Source organism: Plectrocnemia conspersa, unplaced genomic scaffold (assembly GCF_051122295.1).
Source record: "Plectrocnemia conspersa isolate PC_06_02 unplaced genomic scaffold, ASM5112229v1 ptg000006l, whole genome shotgun sequence".
Taxonomy (NCBI): domain Eukaryota; kingdom Metazoa; phylum Arthropoda; class Insecta; order Trichoptera; family Polycentropodidae; genus Plectrocnemia; species Plectrocnemia conspersa.
In genome coordinates, this window is record NW_028277170.1 from 16982837 (window position 1) to 16998467 (window position 15631).

General features: G+C 27.6%; 1 protein-coding gene across 3 annotated transcripts in view; it reads left to right on the forward strand.

The window, feature by feature from the left end:
• LOC148234372 (putative 3-phosphoinositide-dependent protein kinase 2) overlaps nucleotides 1–15631 on the forward strand; it is a 126535-nt gene that overhangs the window by 12466 nt on the left and 98438 nt on the right. The window contains exons 2-3 of one of the 3 annotated variants that reach the window (XM_088187819.1): nucleotides 12889–12939; nucleotides 14487–14528. The gene's annotated coding sequence lies outside the window, so the exon portion shown is untranslated. Of the gene's footprint in view, nucleotides 1–6986; nucleotides 7053–12888; nucleotides 12940–14486; nucleotides 14529–15631 lie in introns of all 3 variants that reach the window. The other 2 variants (XM_088187821.1, XM_088187820.1) reach the window with 2 other exon arrangements.

Genomic DNA, 15631 nt, shown 5'->3' on the forward strand with positions numbered 1-15631 from the left:
GTCGTATTATTGTTATAAAAAAGTTTAAGTACGAACGGCGACGGCACGATTTTATTGCTTATGACGTAAATTATTTCCTCTTAGAATTTGGAATCATTTACAGAAATACTATGAATTCTAATGAAATCGAAATATTAAAAAAACGACCACTGACTGGCCAACTTTTGCCCTTTGCAAAAATCTGAAATGACATCCCTGAATCTACGAGTTATAAATTAACGGTGAAATCATTTAGTAATACCAGACGGGAAAGACATAACCGCCGCAAGTGATTTGAATACAAGATTGAAAGGCATATCAACTGCATCAAATTTTGTCAGCTTTAAATTTATTTGTGAATCAATGATCTGGCACAAAATGCTTAGATAAATAAATTTTACGACTAAATTTTTATTTTAAAGAGATTTTTTCCCTGAGCTTTCTGATCCTAAAATCAAGTTTAAGACAAAATTTTTGATGTGTTCTTAACACCAAATTATTTCGTTTAAAAAGTTTCGAATTATTAAAAAAACACTTTTTTACTAACCTTTCGAATTTTTGTATAAAATCAATCAATGTACTGTAACGAGCAATTTAAATAAATGTAAATTATTAGAAGAAGTAATAAGTCTTAAAGAAAAAAATATATAGATGTAGTGGAAATTAAAACGGTATAGAAATTGTTATCTCACAAAATTGAAGAGGTTCTAAAATGAATGTTTACAACTCTAACTTCGAATATTTTTTTCCAAATGTATTTATTGCATTAAGAATACTAATGACTTTTTCATAATTAAAACACAACTATTTATGATCAAGCACAAATCAAGAAAAATGAAAAGGTTTGGCAATAATTTCAATTTAAAATTCAATTTTACAATCTCTCGATATTGCTGTTTTGCGAACGTATTTCGCAAAAATAAAAGCCGGACGAATTCATTTTACCAAAATTAAGAAATTTTTCTAACATAATTTTAAAAATCTACTAATTTTTGTTAGTCTTTATTTTAATTTTGTATTGTATTGTATATTTAAATATATATATATATATATATTTTTTAGTACCATAGACGCCTTGCACAAATATCTGTATTTGGCACGGAGAAAAAAGGTTGATTAGGACTGCTCTATGCCTTAAGACCTGGCAATAGAAAATCGTAAATAAAATTTATTTAGACATAAACTTTACAACTATGAAATTTTGATAAAGATACTTTTTACCTATTTGCTATATTTTGGAATTCATCAAAATATTTCAACAAAGAAATCTAGTGAGTGACATATTCCACATATAAATATATCAGAGAAACTATCATGCATTAAATATTAAAAGAAGCGATAAAATAATAAATAATATGTCTTTTGAGAAAACTAGAGAAATAATATCATATTGAAAAATGTTTTGTAAAATTTGATACCATGAAAATAAAAAATCAAGCTCAGTACTTAATGTAATAGTATTAAATATAATATATTTAGTAATCGTTTAGTTGCATTTTTATTATTTTTTATTTATTTTTAGTCGACAAAAATGGTTAAAGTGACACGCATAACGATACCGAGCATCTTTGATGCCTTATCGCAAACTTTGGCTAGGTGCATACTAAAATTTTACTAAGCAAGGTCAATGTGACACTCTATTGAATCGGTAACCTCTTCAGGCATTTTTGCAAAAACGAGGAATCCGCATTTGTGCGAATACTTAGAGACACTTTCAGGATCATTAACATATAGTACATATTGCAAGTTTTTTATGAAGAACAGGGGACCCAAATTGGATCTCTGCGGTACTCCCGAATGAGCGAAATTGTTAATTTAATTAGAATGTCTTAAAAAAATTAAATGATTACATCTGTATTGAAACATAATAAATTATTATTACAGAGAAACACATTACATATTGCTAATAAGGTTTGTTATATTTTTACGCCAATACAACTCCTTTAGAATTTTTGTATTTGATAGCTATTTTTGGATTGTATGTTTTCCATCTCTGAGAAAATTGACCATTTATAAAAAGTAGTTCTCAATTTGTGAATTAGGCACTGTACAAATATCATACATTGAATTGATAATAAGAGAATTATACATAATAATGCTGCTTCATTACTCTTGTTGTTTGACTATTTTATTTTTAGCTAATAATGTTTATTCAATTATGTTTCTTAAATTGCTTAGCAGATAAGTAAGACGGTTATCTCTCAAAATGAAGATGTTTATAAAAATTTGCAAGGGTCATTAGAGAAAATGAATGCTATCTAAGTTGTATATGAAACGGATAATTATACAATGTAACATACACTTAACATATAGCGATTCCTACATATGTACATATTATAAAAGATAATTTATTAATAGCTATAATATTCTATAACCAAATTAATACAATACACATGTAAAATATAAAGTTAAACGTACTATGATTTGACTTGTACCTAATATATTAAACAATTTTGGGGTCATCTCGGAAGAAGTATTGATCTAATCTTTTGTTGCTGCGTTATTTTTGACTGTATACTATTATCTTTCTTCGTTGCTTCAATTCAATGAACAACGCGTGAATTATGTTTTGTTCAGTTTAAAATACGGGATGTGATAAAAAAATAGCGACAATGTTTGTCCATTTGGGATTTTATAGGCATATTGGACGCGTAGTTTGAAATTAAACTATTGACGTCGCATTTCATCACGTTCGGCACTTTATTATTCTTAATATAACGGAACAAATAAATTTAATTGAATTTCGCATTAAAATGGAATAAAGTGCAGTATAGAAGTGCAAATGTTGAAATAAGAGTTTAGCGAATATTGTGTGTATAAACGAAGGGCTTACGAATGGTACATAAGTCTCCATGTCTGTCTGTCCGTCTGTTCCATCCACCCTCCCTTTTCATATATTTTCTGTAGATTTGCTGTTTATTTGGGATAATTATCAATTCAAAGAACGTGACATTATAAATAAGACAAAGCTTTACATCTGATAACTAATGCTATTTTGATGTACTAAAGCATTTCATGTAAATAATTGATGTATAAAACATTGTTGCGGCGGATTTTTAAAAGAACGAAATGTATATATATATACATTATCTGACTCAAAACAGTTGATACTATTAAATTATGTGGAGATGTACAAAACTCATACTGATAAATCGTGTATCAAAAACTAGATCGCAATTCTTTTGGCGTCTGCATAATTATTTGATATAATTCGTTACAGATATATTTACAATCACTGTCGGCAGACGCTAGTAGACCAACAACACGGTTTTCGTCCGCGTCGTTACAGTTACTATAGTCACTAGCCTCTCATGCCTTTCTAAGATCGTCGACATTCGATTTTTGGCAAAGCTTGTCATAAACTTATTCTTCAGAAGTAATTAAATTCATAGCTTTTTATACTTTGCTCCTTCTGCACTTCATTAAAGATATACATGCGGAAATTAAAGAACTCTGAATATTTATTATATTATATGCTAATGATCAGATAAGTGTCTATAAGTATTCGAACAAATGCAGAGTTGTAATCTTTGCAAGTGTCACATCTTTGTTTGTCAGAATTTGCATAGTATTTTTCAATCTAGATTTATTGATTTTTTTAAAAATAAAAGAAAAAAACCCACATAAAAATTGCTATTGAAACGCTAATTCTCACCGTCATCCTTCACAACTACACTCTATAGCAACCTAACAAATTAAAAATAAAATTAAGGAATTTAAAAATGTCAAAGAAGCATTAAAATGAAATGGCTAATATTCGCGGTAGAAAGAAAAATTGAATGGTATTTAACACTTACCATATGTAGTAGGAATTTCAGAAAAGATAAGATGAATACTTTCCAGAGAGTGTGCTAGGATAATTATTCAACCGTATGAAAAAGATAAAACAGAAAGAGTATACCAATTTTTTTTGTAACTAGTGTGACAAAATTTACATTATTCAGACAGACTGTAAAATTTCACAAAGAAAGATAGAACATAGAAACGCGTAATCAACGTTGCCAAGCTACATTTTCAATGAAAATCATAATTAAAACATTGATACAACTAAAACTTTAGGTAAATAAAAATATATAGAGAAGCAATTGAGATCAAAATTAATAGAAAAATAGCAGTAGATAAAATAATTTCAAATACCTGGTCACCGGGTTTAAACGACGCTAAATTAAATTTTTAAAAAAAATCATACAAATATAAATTCATTTAAATAAAGCAATTCGAAAATGAATTCATTTGTTGTTCCATTAGTAACAAACAAGCTAATGTAGTATTTACAATAAAATCGTTACAATTATGTATTTAAAATGTTCGATCAATATTTCTGAACTAATTAAACCGCAGCTGATTTAAAACATCTGAAATTACGTCACTGACTAAAAAGTATGTAAAATAATAACTTAGCTTTTGACGCTCACTTAACGGCACATTTTATAAAATTTAAAGAGTTTAACGATTATTAAAATAATTAATGACTACTTAAAATAATTATTAATAACCATTAATTATTTTTTAATTAAATAATATTATACAGGCAATTAATTGATTTTTTGCATTAACTGGTTAAAGTATTTGAATGATTTATCCATATTTTGTTCAATATTCGAATAGTATTAAACTGCAATTAATTAAGAACCCTAGTATGGACTAACATCACCAACATTTACTCCATGCAAAAATGAGATGGTTATCGAGAGAAAGAGATCTTGCACGTCTGTTAGAATTGAGAGAAGGAGTAAAGCAGTTTCTGCGAGAGTGAAAATCTTACCTAGTAGAGCTTTTGTTGAATATGGAATGAATGGCTAAGCTTCTGAACGAACCTAATATATTTCCTAAAGGATTCAAAAACTCTTTTTTTAATGCTGCCAAAATTTAAGAACGTTAATTGAAAATTTTAATAATTTTATCTTCCATATGTAGCCTCTGAATTCATGATCCATTTTTGGAAAATATATAATCAAGCGCACTTGATCTTTATCTTCTGACGTCCAGACATAAAATGCAGTCATTCTGTTAGTTTTGGATATATCTCGATAAAGAATATTGTTTTGGGATCCGGTCCAAAACTAATGAAGAGTGGAAAACGGAAAAATCTAGCAAAACCGAGTGAGCCAGTTCTGTAAAAATAAAAAAAACTATCACGGATCCTAGCCGGAGAAGAAGGTGAAGAGAAAGAAGAGAAAAATTAACAAAGAAAGGAAGCTAACCCGCCACCAATTTTCGTATATGAAGTTCATATACGAAAGAAGATCGAGCTGGATTTATAAAACAAAGATTATCGGAAACTCTCAAGTAAAGATTCTGTTACAAGATCGACTTTGATAGAGTTGAAAGAAAAAAATACAGAATTTCACTCATACCAAAACAAGTCAGACAGAACATTTAAAGTTGTAATTCGAGGAATACACTCTTCAACAGAAACGAAATACATTGAAGATGCGCTCAAAGAACATGGCCACAAAGTGAAAACAGTTACTAACATGCGAAACGCTCAAGCAAACAACACACTACCGATGTTCACAATAGAACTATAACAACAAGTCAACAACAAGGACATATCATAAGTATGCTCAACATTGTAATAAAAATCGAACCGCTGCGTAAACGACTAGAAATACCCCAGTGCATGCGCTGCTACCAAACGCTTTTGCAACCGCAACTCACAAATGTGCAGGTGATCACCTCACACAAAATTGTGAAAAAAGGCTGTGTCATATGCAAAGACAAACACCCGGCAAACAACAAGGGCTGCGTAATCTACCGAGAAATAAAGGCAAGAAAATTTTCTCCTATGAGAGAGAAAATAATACCTAAAACAACAACCGACTAAAACTCATTCAAAACCCAATCCGGAGCTAATTATGCTGACGCAGTTAAAAACAAAATTAATGAAAATACACCCAAACATCAATCGACAATTAATAAACTAGAAGACATAATGATAAAATTAATGGAAAGGATGGACTCAAAGTTCTAACACTTGCCATATCCAAGTTTCAATAAACGTCTGCTCATTTTTTGAGAATGGCATTTTGGAATGCCAATGGTCTGGCTCAACATAACTAGGAAGTAAAAATATTTATAAAAAATGCATGTAAGTACTCATTTTACAAAAAAAATATATTTAAAATGCATGCTATATATGAAACGAAACAAGGATGAACCGCAGTAATAATAATAAAAATCGGTTGTAAAAGTTGCTAAAATGTATAGAACCACTAAAATAAGTGCAGTATACTGTCCTCCAAAGCATAAAATTAGAACAAAAGACTTTGAAGGCTTTTACTACACTGCAAGAGACTTCGATGCTAAGCGCACACATTGGGGCGCCAGACTAATTACTAGGCAAGAAATAAAAAAGAAGTTACAGCTTTTGCTCAACGTTTTCAAACATTTTCCTATGTCATGCTCAGTGGCAAATAACAGAAGATTCACACGGAAGACACATTCATGAACCAAACGCAAACAAACGGTTCATAAATATTTATCTTATTTTTACAGGGCCGCAGGTGTTAAATACTTGAGGAACACTGCGCTAGATATTCGCGATCGCGTCCCTTATTCTGTACCGTTGCGGCCAAGAGTCAGGGTTTGAGAACGAGCCATTCAGCTTCTCAACGAGCAAGCCAAATACAGGACGTTTTCGGCGATGGTTTTTGCTGATTCTCATTATGTACGATTCGATTTTTCGTAGCGTTCTTATCTTTAGGGACGTACATTTTTATCCAAACAGCATTTATATATAAGTAGTTATAAAGGATTATTGATTGAAACAATTTGCTTCTTTGTCTATTTCTTTTTAATATTGTGAATCTACTTAAGTTGCCGAGGGTCATACTTTAATGGAGTGTTGTCTGCTTCTTTCAATTTGATTCTAATTCGTTTATAAAATAAGTGATGCAGTGATATTATTAGAATAGCTAATAAAAGTGGAGGTTCAGTGTATATGTCGCTTCTAACCCCCCCGCTCCCACTCTGGAGGGTATCTTTTTAAGTCGCGTCAGTTTCAGAAGCTCGCCAGTTCGCGGTGAGAAGGCGGAGCTGTGCGTCGTGTCATCCTGCTGCATCTGTTGGAAGTAAGTGAATTTTTTTAACCGAAATATACTTTAAAATTGTATCGTTCACTTGTGTTAGAACTGCGAAGATTAAGCGCTGGCAAAGCTTTTAAAATGAATTTAAGGTGAAGCTTTTCAAAAAGTTTTTAATTGTGGGGTGCATTGTACTTAACTAAATTTGCGTATGAAATTTAATTCAAAATTATAATTTCTAGTTATTAACGTTTAAATTAACAAGCGTGAAATAACGTTAATATATCAAGGAGAAAAAATAACATATTTTTATTGTATTAAAAGGCTAGGTACATTTTAAGTTTTTTTAAGGGTAAAATTTAAAGAGAAACGTAAAAAATTGAATTTAATTGAATTTAATAAATCTTAATAAGCTTTAAAATTTAAGGGTGCATTTTTTATTTTCATGATTATTTTAATATGTATTTTTGTAAAAACGTAAATTTAAATTTTTACGGTATATATGAGAAAAATATATGTATATGTAAATATATTTTTGTTCTTGTTGCTTGTTTTTCACGTTTATTGATGCGTGAGTGAAAAAATGTTAATAAACTTCAATAGAAAATATTTGAGGGTGAACTGTACTTTGTTTCTGTTGCGGTTAATATTTATAATATTCTTTTACCGTTGCAAATATATATCTATATTATAGTAGATAGGCACAGTAATAGAAAAATCATATTAAAACCGTATTTTAGGGTGCATTTAATATTATTAGATCGAAATTTTTAATTTGGCAATAAGCTTCATCAGAAAGAATTTCTGAATTATGATTAAAAGTAGTATTATTTTAGGGTTGCACTATATTTATCTTATTTTTCTTATTCAAAATAATTTAGGGATAAATTTAAAAATATTGATTTATGTTCAAAGCGTTTTATTTGAGGGTGCATTGTGAATTGATTTTAAAGTTTATTTACATCAGCAGTAAAGAGGAAATCTCATTAAACTCTTACCTTCCTTCTTTATTAAACAGCACTTTGACGTTGTACTGCATTTTGCGTTTGACATCTTACATAGACGTTTAATGGCGGAAAGTCAATTATAAACTACGATGGAAAATACGACAATATAACTAAGAATAAGTAAAATCTGCATTATGTTTTTTTTTTAATGTACCGTAAGCAATTTACCTTTTGCTTTGAACGTCTTAAAGGTTGATTAAAATTGTAATTTTGCGATTTTTAATTGACTTAGAATATTTTTTTTCGTTTTCAAAAATATTATATAAATATAACTATGAAAGATGCGGTACGCGACAATTGGGCGACGGACAAATGGGCGATTCCGGTCAATTGGGCGACGGTCAATTGGGCGATGGTTATTTGGGCGACGGTCATATGGGCGACAGAAATTTAAAAAATCTTGCACGCTTTGCTTTATTGTAAATATTAATAAAATATACATTAAAACGAAAAAGTATATTAAATAAAAAACAATTTTATTTTCAAATTATTAACTCATATTATAATTATATGCAATACCACGTAAATATTCTATGATATTTTTTCTATTGTACCTCAAAACTTTTATAAAAAATCTTTGGTCTATTCTTTTCATAAAGATATCCATTCCAAACATATTTTTCCTTGTCTTTTTGACTTAATATGCCTGAATTATCCATTTATGAAGAACATAAACTGTGGTAACTCAAATTAGTCGTTCTCAACAATGATCTATAAAAAACAATTATCTATAAATAACACATAAAATATAACCCACATGTGAATAAAAAGACACATACTTATTTTCTTGCTGTATTGAATTTTTTACCAAAAACACAATGACACTGGCAAAGTGTTTTAAAACCACGACAAAAATAATTTTCAAAGACGCAACGAAGCTTTTTGCAAACGTTTTTAGTCAAAATTCAAAAGTATACTGAGCGCTAGTTATGGGTTATTATATTTATATATAGCTACCCTATCTAGTTTTAAATAGATAACTGTAAAATATGCGATTTTTGTGAATTCCCAAAGTTTATTCTCACACTAATTTCCAAGGCGCAAAACATAAAAAAAATTCGCGTTAAGAGCAAAATCCACAATAAACTCAGCGCTAAAATCAGCGCTAGTTCTAGGTTATTATATTAATATATAACTACCCTATCCAGTTTAAAATAGATAACGGTAAAATATGCGATTTTTGGAAATTCCAAAAGATTGTTCTCACAGTAATTTATAAGTCTTAAAACATAAAAAAATCTCGTAAAGGGCAAAATCCACGATAAACACTTATCAGCGCTAGTTCTGTGTTATTATATTTATATATAACTATCTTATCTAATTTAAAATAGATAACTGTAAAATATGCGATTTTTGGAAATTCCAGAAGTTTGTTCTCACAGTAGTTTCCAAGGCTCAAAACATAAAAAAAATTCGCGTAAGGGCCCACTATAAACATTTATCAGGTAGGTATTTATAATAAAATTACCGACTTAAGCCGTGTTTTAAGGTATCGGGTAACTCTCTTAAATTCTTAAATAAAAAAATCAAACTGCTTAAGTGATATTTTATGATTAAATAAGCACAAATGATAAGTAAATATATACATATATATTATGTAGGTATATTATATTTTGTTTAGACCGAATAATGTTTTCATCTTTTAATTCTTTTCTAAAAAATATTACTTATATTTTCGTATGTACGTATATGTATATGTATATTTTAATATGTATTAAATTATGTTAATTATTTAATTAATTATAAGATCATGATTTGCATCACATTTATTTGTAATGCATTATTATTGTATCGCCCAAAAGACCGTCGCCCAAAAGACCATCGCCCATTTGTCCGTCGCCCATTTTGAATCGCCCATTTGACCGTCGCCCAATCGCCGTCGCCCAATTGACCGTGTCCCGAAAGATGTCATTTAGTATTAAAGGCAGAAATACTATTTTAAGGGTGCAATCTTCAATATAGCTACGTTATAGACTTTTTATTTTTTATAAAAGTAATTATACTTGCTTTTATAAATGCATTGCTTTTAGTTATTGTTATAAGCTTGCATTATAATGATTACGTTTCCGCTCTTGTGGAAAAAAAAGATATTGCGAGTGCAATGTAAACGTTTTGCTGAAACATTATTAAATTTAAATGAAAGCTTTAAAAAACACTTCCGCGAAATAAATAATTAACCATTAACTAATTATATTTAGCTTTTGCCGTGTTTTATAATATTTGATTAGAAACGTACGCTACATTGATAAAGCAGCAATTTTATAGTTCATATTTAATATATTATATATAAACAGCTACTAACTAATTGTCCTTTAATGCTTTAAAAACATCTGATTATCTTTGACTAATGAGTGATTATCAATACAAGTCATATTAAAGAGCTTACGAAGTTTTTAAAAGTAAGTTATTCGTAAATAGCTTACCTCTTGAGAATATGGAAGTGTTGAAAACGCCAAGTGTTTGGTATTTGACATAAAACTTTAACGCTTAAAATTTTTAACAAAAATCTTGTGCTATGCCACTCTCAATATTAATGAAAAGATAAATAATATACTAATTAGAAGTACAATAGTTTTTGTCAAATAAAACTGTACTGATTGCACATATACACATTTAATTAATATTATTGTTTATTAAAAAAATGGAATAACAATAATTTATTTACCGTGATATAAAAATACATAAAAAATAAGTAATTAGAAAATATGTTATTTTAACCGTTAGATTATCGAACTCATTATAAATGAACTATTATGTGTACATGATTTTTTAATTGTTATATAAATAAAAAACATATATTTAATTGTATAAATCCATTATCTAACTTAGGATATACAATACAAGCATTCAAACTTTTTAACCAAAATCTCATTACAATTGACAGTTATAATTTGCCGTATAAAAGGATATATGTTATTAGTAAAACAACTTCAAATTTTGAACTTAATATCAAATTAGCATATGGCAGTTTGTGTTTTATACATATAACCATTATTTAACTGCGTAGTTTCAATAGCTATAATTTCTGTTTTTTAGAAATGAATTGCTCTGTTTGTAATTTACTTATATGTAAAACTACTGTTATGTATAGTTCGGTATATTTTTATCAAACAGTTCTAATTTTTAAACTATATAATGAAAGTTTAATTTCTCAGCTTATAATTTACTTTTTCGAGTATGTATGTTTTACACAAGACATAACTTTAATAATGTTACTCATACTTGAATAAGTAAAATATAAACATAGTAATTTCAAAGTCAGAACTGTGTAAAGCAAATATATATTAAACAAGATATACCAGTATTTTGTACTATAATTTAAAGAATAAAATTATAAACAGTGCCATAATTTTTACTTATACTAAAAAAAAAAACATATTAAATCAAGCATTTCTTTTAGGTTTAGTTCAATATATTTGTTTTACACCAAACATAACCAAAGTCCATTTTCTCTAACTCAAAAAATAAATTATAAACAGAGCAGAGAACAAGACATAACAACAGTATTTCTAATATTCTACAAAGATGTAAATTTATTATAAATTTTATCGAATTAAATTGATGAATTCTTTCTTGAGTTTGTATAATATATTATTTTTACACAGCTTAGATTTTTAAAGCAGATAATGAAAGTTCAATTACTTTGTTTATATTTTCTTTGTCATACTGGAATAAAATGTTTTCAAAACAACCTTTTAGAAACCCAAATTGGTCTATCAATACTACCTATACTTTTTGGTATTACATGTATAATATAAATAAGTGCAACACTACTCAGTCTTTTTCAAGAAAATATAAACAGTATATAACTTTTTATTATTTTAACTTTTGAGTAATTTGAGCGACGGAAACTAGCTGTGCTAAATTAATTTTCAGAGCTTTTCCAATATATGGTAACATTCAGCTAAGCTTAGTTTTGAATTTTTATATAATATATTTGAAAGCGAATTGTGACACATAATTATCGAACATATAAATCTGACATAAATCTTGATCTAATGAATGGTTTTTTGTTATTTTTTATATTATTTAGAATATATTTATATAAAATTGTATTAAATACATATGTTTTACATAATTTAGATTTTGAAACAATCTTCAATAGCTTTGTTTGAGTAAGTCTAAAAATACTGTTGTTATTGAATCACTTGTATCAAATTTTCATGATTTATTTGAAAAAAAATATAACGCTTCTCAATTTCAGATTTAACCGATTAACTTATCAGGTTAAGACGCACACTTCTGTTGTTCATAAATGGCAACTTGTTTTAAAATTCTCATTGTGTGCATAATGTCCAATGCTTTTATAGTATCAAATTACGTATGTGTTTAATTCTATATTTTTCATTTGCAACTTCTATACCTTGCTTACAAATAATCTAAGAACACAAATATTGAGGTGTAAAAATATGTAGAAAGTATCAGGCTTTATAAAATATTTGATACATATATATTTATATATAGATTTTTCCCTTTATATTATTGCGAACATGTACGTCGATATTTATGAATAACTAATTGTGTATGTACGCACATATGTATGCTGTGTCAAATGGCAACTAAACTTCAATGTGCTTTGTTCGTTCTTTTTTCTTGTCGCTACGTATACATCACACCTATATTTATAAGACGAGAATTTCTCGCTAGCAACCAACCGTACACTGGTTGCGATAAAAAAGTATTTGAATTAAGTCGACTCACAGATCGCGTCGATCATAAATTCGTGTAAAATAAACAATTAACGATGATGTTGGTGTCATCGATGATCGTTCTCAGATAGCACTCGGTCCGATAAGCACACAACTCCCGAGCGTTATTTATGCAATTACTGATATATGTGTTAATTACGGTAATATAGATTATGTTATGACTTCCAGAGAAAATAAAGACCACACGCAGTCGGTTGTCTCAAGGATAAAGTATATTAGGTAAGTGTTGTTGACGTATTTTTGGAAAACTTGATACGATGTATCAATCTAAATTATAGAATGTTAAGATAATCGCTCTTGTCCGATCGTAAATATTTCACATTTAAGTGAATATTAAAACTTTGCTATACCTAATAGAAACTTGTTAATTATAGAGAAGGGGTCATCTCAGAGATTTCTCATTGGTAAAAAAAACCTACCCTTTTTGAGTCAATAATCTCATTTTATTTTAAATAAATTGTTTCAGACCTTTTTTATTGTTTCCAAGGTATTTTTTCGAAATATTGTTAGTGGCTTCTGTAGACAGATATTTTTGTTGTATTACTTAATTTATTCTTTCTATGCATTGTAAGAATTATTTACACACAGAAAAAGTATAGATGAATCAGATTTATAGACTAGCCATGGAAATGTTTTAGTTTCATATTATAAGTAAGAATAATAAATGTTCGAAATACGATTTAAAATTAGAATAGTAAATAGTCCTTCTCAATCTTCTTAACTAGTATTCTTTTAATAGTAAGGATTCTTTTGTGTGATTTATTATTTAATAATTAATTCATAAATATTGTAATTTTTATGCCTAGGGAATCACAAAATGTATACATATATATTAGTATCATTGAAGTCGATTTGAAGTTTATACAATGACATTACCTTATTATATAGTTTTTCATTGATTCACGATTTATATTAAAAGAAAACATTCACATGTACTGTATTTTACATACATTATTAAATATATATTATGGGGAGATAGGGAAAATAATTATTTTTAAATCTATGTTAGTTATCGGAATACATGCATATAATTCTAACAAAAAACTTTTATCAATGTTTTATTATGATAAACGCGTTTTAGCATCGGAAGAAAGATAATTTCATAATCTATAAAATCCTACTTCAAAAAAGAAAAACGCTGCCACTTTTTATCCGCGAGACTGATGAAAAATCGAAAAAGAAAAATAACAATATATGTTTGGAACACTTCACAGATGGTTTAAGATTTGTACAGCAACACTTCTTATTTTATTTAGTAGTTAGGGCGATTCGTTTTAATTTTTTACTCATCATTAACATATTTCGTCAATAAACTCTCAGCTGTGTTAAAAAGTTGACATTGATTAGTTAGATAGAATTTTTAAGAGAACGTATTGTTTTATACATTGCTATGAGTCAGATTTTAAAATGATGAAATATATAGCTCGCTGAATTAATGTTATGAATGGCAGGTTTCCATGATTCTTACTAATCTCATGTTGTTATTTACTTAATGAATCCTATGATCTTTGGCGAAACTCAACGATAATTCTGAGGAATAGCTTATTGCGAAATGTTTCGAGGATGTTTTGCGATAACAGAAGAGACCCACTTATGTTGAATAATAATAATTATATGAATTATATGGATTTCTGCTGATTTTAGTCGATAGTAAATGCAATTAATTATTATTATATATATATTATATATGTATGCAAAAATCTATAAAACATAAATCTGTTATAAATAGAATATTTAGCACTAAAATGTATTTTTTTAATTTTCAGATCTGTCGCTATCGCCGTATTCCAGAGCGCCCCAGCAATAAAGTAAGTGAAGATTTCATTATATACAATGTCTCTATTCATGTAAATTCGACCACTTTTTTCTATGCAAATCTTGAGTGAGATTTTAATTATTTTTTATTATAATTTATGTTTTGCGTAACGTTATTTATCACATGTATGTATAAGTTGTGCCATCTATAACTTTTCAATTTTCGCGCATTGTTTCCGCCATCTATTGATAACGCATCTACTTATTGAATATATATTTATTATTCAATATATTTATATATATATAAATATTAAATTACCTAATTATTAAATAGCGCATTTATTCGGAAGTAAAAAATAATAAAATGTATGATTATGTGATTTAATAATAAAATTATTATAGACATCTAGCGGCAGAAAATTTTAATAAAAAAATTATGTGGAAAGTAACTTTCCTTTCAATTTTAACTTTAACATTAGTTTATTTACAATATTTTTAAATGGATTTTTAAAATAATAATTGTATCTATTCATAAATGATTAAAAATAAAACAATTAAAGTATTACATCTTTTAACTATAATTTAAAGTAAATAATACAATTATAAATTTATTTAATTATTACCTATTTATAATAGTTTATTGCGCAATATTTTTCATTATTTAATTGCTTAAAAATATATTTTAGTATTATTATATTATTTAATTAAAATTATAATATAATAAGAAAAGTGCGACATCTCTTGACTACAGACAAAACTAAATAATACACTTATTATTTATTTGCTTGTAGTACATTTTAACGGCTTATAATTTTATTTTATTTTAGGTTTTCTTTTATATTTCTGTAATACTATTTGCATTATTTCCTAAATCAAATAATTAAAATAATAAAAGTGCGACATTTCTTAACTGTAATCAAAACAAAATACACTAAATACTTATTTGATAACAACATAATTAATTAACAATATTTTAGGTTGTTACGATATTATAATATAAGTGCGATTTATCTTGACTGTAATTTAAACTAAATAATTCACTTTGAATTATACTTTTATTACAAATTAATTCTAATGCTAACAATTTGCAATGTTTAAGCTTAATTTTATACATTTATTTCAATAAAATTATTTGGCGAAAAATATTACTAAAATA